Here is a 4,859-nt window from a genome sequence, read left to right as displayed (position 1 = left end):
GAGTCCACCTGTCTAAGCCGTGAGCCGCCAGCTTCTCTAGGAGAATGCTGTGGGAGACGGTGTATCAGATCAGCAAACTCTGGCTTACAGACTTTTGGGGCATGCTATTACAACCACCTATATTTCAGCAGGCTTTTACACAGGAAAGAAAGAGTGCAATAAAGTTTGGAGCTGATGCTAGAGATGGGAGAATGTCAACTGATATGCTTTATATATTTGCTTAACTGTGTTTTATAGGTATAAAAAAACCCTGATTTTTTTAAAGGAGTATTTTTAAGACAATATAATATCCACAGTTTTTAAGAGCATCTGCTTCCTACAAATGACAGCTGGAGTTATGAGAGACTTCAGGTTTAATAAAGTAATTGAGAAATTCTTCTAAATATAACTTTGTCATACCTAATTGAAGCTTTTTTTTTAAATAAACATTTGCATGTTTGACAGGTTATTGGTCTATGGTTCCAATCCTGATACTACATATGTTGAATTCTATGAATCTCTCATGAGCATTTTTGACTCCGGTGGGATCGAATAGGAAACAAGACGCTGCCCAAAGAATAAAGGTAATAACAAACAACCCGATGTATACAAATCTGATGACCTGACCACAAATACTGATGGAACTGTGAGATTCATAAGATTCAATTTCTCTCTCCCCATCATTTACGCAATCATCCCTCAGTGAAATTTTAGAATATTTTCTGGTGAGCCAGTTTTAATACTTTGAATTTCAAAATGACATCTTCGCATCTCACTAATGCTTTTTCTCTGCATTTCCTTCCATTTTTTTTTCAGAGATTTACTCATCTGATTTGCTCTGTACCTTTAAGAGAATGTTTTGGTAATCTAACATGAAAAGGTTAGAAAAAATGGATGAACAATAAAACCAGGATTTAGATCTTGTCATCATTAATTTATCATTAATAAAGCATATATATATCAAAGATAAAGACAAAATGGAGTGTGGTATCGGGATGAATTGTTCACCAAAGAAAATATTGTAAACATTATCAATTAATCTAATTTGTATTTGAAAATATTTAATAATACATGCAATCTATTATTTTCAAAGTATCTGCAGTTGACATTTATACGTTTATAGCAAGTCACCCAAACCGAAGAATGAACACCTGCATTGAAAGAGTTCACGATCAAGCTCAATCACAACTATCACACAGATGATTTGCATTTTCAAATTATTACTTGAAATCTATGCACTTGAGATACTGATGAGTAGGGAATAATTATTGACTGCCTTTACAATAAAAGAACTAAGGAATATCAAGAGACACTGGGAGATGACAGGTTTGAAACAAACAAAACCAGTCTCTTTTTCATGCTGTGTACAATTAAGCTATTGAATTCCTTGTCAGAAGGTGTTCAGGATGCTTAAAGTTTCTAGAGGTTGAAAGGCAACTGAGCAAGTTGATGGAGGAAAAAAGAATCTATTGAAGGCTGTTGAATATAAAAGGATACTTCAGTGTTTTCAGAAGTGCCTGAATTACTAATTATTGAGGCTTCAGAAAATATTTCTGGCTTTCAGAGAAAGAGTACACTAACACTTATCCTGTACTTCCACAGGCTTCTGCAATAACCACAGTTAGAGGTGGACCTTTAATCTGACCCTATACAGCTGTTCTTACGGGATGTCTGTCTCTCGATGTTTATTTCAAACATACTGTAAGATGGTGTTTCAAAAGCAAGATTATGCATCATAGGCTCCTAGAGTTAGGTTTACTAAACCTGAGATGATTTTTACTAGATTCCAAGCTGCGAAGGCAAAGCCTGGTTTCACAGCCACCAGTCAGTTACGTGGGGCAGCAGCTAAACCAGCAAGAAACATGTCCATCTCAGCGAGAAGCTCCTTGGGCGTATGGGACACTCAACTCTGCAGCAGCCCAATTAGCCTCAGTACCACCAGGCAGTGACCCCACTCTTCCCAGGACAGGGCAATTTTAAGCACCTTTACTTCTCAGTTTCTCAAATATAAAAGCATCTCCTCCCCTGCCCCCACAAAGACTGTTGTGAAGAACTGAAAGAAGTAAATAAACGGATGAATCCAGGAAATCTAAGAGAATATGAACTGTCAATAGCCAGATGACAAAATTTAAACTATGTTCACATTTTCAGATCATCAGAAGCTACTATTAATTCATTGTGGGTTGCTCTGGAGGGATGCTAGCAGTAGGTTTAATATACATGAAGATCTTTGCTATTTACAAATCATCATCTCTTTGGAAGAACCGCTGATACTACAAGCTGCAATCACGCTTTCCTGAAATACTGTAAGTTGGTTTAATAAGGTGCAATAAAACATTTAAATTAATCTTTGCATGCCAAATGTATGATTAACTCCATAGGAAACAAAAAAGGAAGCATTATACATTTGTTTAATAAATTCTTTCTTATTAAGAGAACTAAATATGTATTGCAGTTTTTCTGAAAAAGGAAAAAAGATTTTCTGAAGTAAATAAACCCTTATAACTGTGTAATATTTGATCTTTTATGAATATTTATTTTTAAAACGTATCAGAAATAATATTGTGTAATTTGTAAATCTGGGCAATTTGGATATTCTGGTCCCTGATTTAACAAACTTTTTAAATTAGGGATCTGCTTAAGCAAAGGGGAATTTAAGAAGTGTGTGAAGAGAGGCAGGAACTGTAGCAGTGCCTGATGTGGTGTGGAAGTCTGAATCACACAGCTCCTCTTGTGGCCTGCCTGGCTTTCATTTTTGTTATGCTTAGGGGCTTGATCAAGAAGCCAGCAGTAGCTCAGGTCTGTCAAGTCTGCTGCAGGTAACTATCCTATTACTTCAGCATCTTTGGTAGAAAAATTAATCAACATCCATGTTGGTAAAAAATTTTTCCTCTCATGGGCATCCTTGCAGCACTAAAACACTGGTTTTGCAAACACTTACATACTTTCCAAGTCCCAGGTTCCCATGCTCTGCAGTTCACACCCAAGCCTCTGGTGCTAGTAAAGAATAGCTTCCTTGGTGGCAGCAGCAGCACAGCATCTGCTCATGTGCTGAGAGTCACACCTCCAGCCTTACTTCCCCCTCTTCCAGGGATTCAGTAGCAGTTTCGGCCTTTAGTATTATTTCCAGCTTTTCATAGGTGTTAAACAATATGTTTTGGTGCAAGGGCCAAATATATCCCTGAGGAGGATGTGGTGGCCATAGATATCTCTACATCCATGGCACAAAAGGGCCATGGAGAATAGATGCACCACTCCAAATTGTCTTGTGTGTTTCCACTTGCATGAGATGGTTCGGGAACTCTTGTTTTAACAAGCGTAAGTATGTATGGAATATTACTTGTCTTGAATGACCTACTGGCAATCTTTAAGTTAGGTATGTGTCGAAATATTTGTAGGAACATGACGTTAGTCTAATGTCACAAGAGTCAACACTCCAGTGTCAGCAAATAGTTACCTGATCTAGATGTATTTAAAGCTGGAGGAAGAAATGACTCAACGCTGCAAGTAATAAACCAACAACAGGAGAAAAAAGGAATAAATTGTTTGTATCTTCAGCTTTGTATGGCCTGTTCTAACAACACGTTCCTACATCCCATAAAGCTCTCACTTCCATTGCCAACAGATATCATCTGACAATATGCTCCTCATCTTCACAATTTAATCTCACAGAAAACTTTCATGCGGACTTTGCATGCTTTTATACCACTAAGTGTGCATATCTGACTGTCACAAATCTTTCATTTGAGAAGCTATTCTGATTTAGCGTTGGTGAAGTCACTTAGCTTCTCTTAAAACAGAGCTGTAATACAATCATAACTCCAAGGCAGTTTTAAACACAGTTTCTCAGAATCACAATTAATGCTTAAATGTGATCACTCACAAAAACCTCTATATTCACAGCTCGCATGATGGCTCTTGATTCCTTAGAAGGGAAATGTCATGTAGTCTATCTTAGTATTCTGCTAGCTGAGCTGTGGAGTAAAGCAGAATTCAGAGTATCAGGGCAATGAGCTTCTGACTGCCTCTCCTGAAACCCACAGGAACCCACAGAAACCCAAAAGAAGAGAGAGAACAGGCAGCGCTGAAAAGGGTGCAGCATGCTCAAAGCATTGGAAAGTAAATAAAAATAGAATTTTAGAAAGAAAAAGGTACACCTATTTATTCAAAATTAGTTGATAAACTGCCCTATGTAAATATTGATAAAATGAAATCATATTTTAAATGCTGGTTACACACTCCTAGGAGACGATGTCCATACATGTGTTCAGCTCTTCTGTTTTTGAACACCCGAAACAAAGTTATTACTGTGTTTTATGACATGCCAGACCATTCAGAAACTTCATACAGTTTTTCCATGTCAGTTTGCATATTGCAATTCATTTGGCTAAAATACCATACCAAGTGTTCAAGACATGCATTGTGAAGGCGTTGTACTTCATTGCTATTGCCATCAGAAATGTGCTATGGAACTTCCCACTACCTTCACTGACACCGTACAGGACTTCTAAAGATATTGCTGGAATCAACACTATTACAGGCAGCTGCGTATGCACACAGGTATGATATTGTTGTGGTTTAACCTGGCAGGCAGCTAAACACCACACAACCGTTCGCTCACTCCCCGCCTCGCAGTGGGATGGGGGAGAGAATCGGAAAAAAAAGTAAAATTTGTGGGTTGAGATAAAGACAGTTTAATAGGACAGAAAAGGAAGGGAAGATAATAATAATAATAATAATAATAATAATAATAATAATAATAATAATAATGATGATGATGATGATGATGATGATGATGATGATGATGATGATGATGATGATGATGATGATGATGATGATGATGATGATGATAAAAGAATATACAAAATAAGTGATGCACG

Source organism: Aptenodytes forsteri, unplaced genomic scaffold (genome assembly GCF_000699145.1).
Source record: "Aptenodytes forsteri isolate BGI_AS27 unplaced genomic scaffold, ASM69914v1 Scaffold287, whole genome shotgun sequence".
NCBI classification, from domain to species: Eukaryota; Metazoa; Chordata; class Aves; order Sphenisciformes; family Spheniscidae; genus Aptenodytes; species Aptenodytes forsteri.
The sequence above is the reverse complement of the archived record's forward strand: the minus strand, read 5'-3'. Positions refer to the sequence as shown.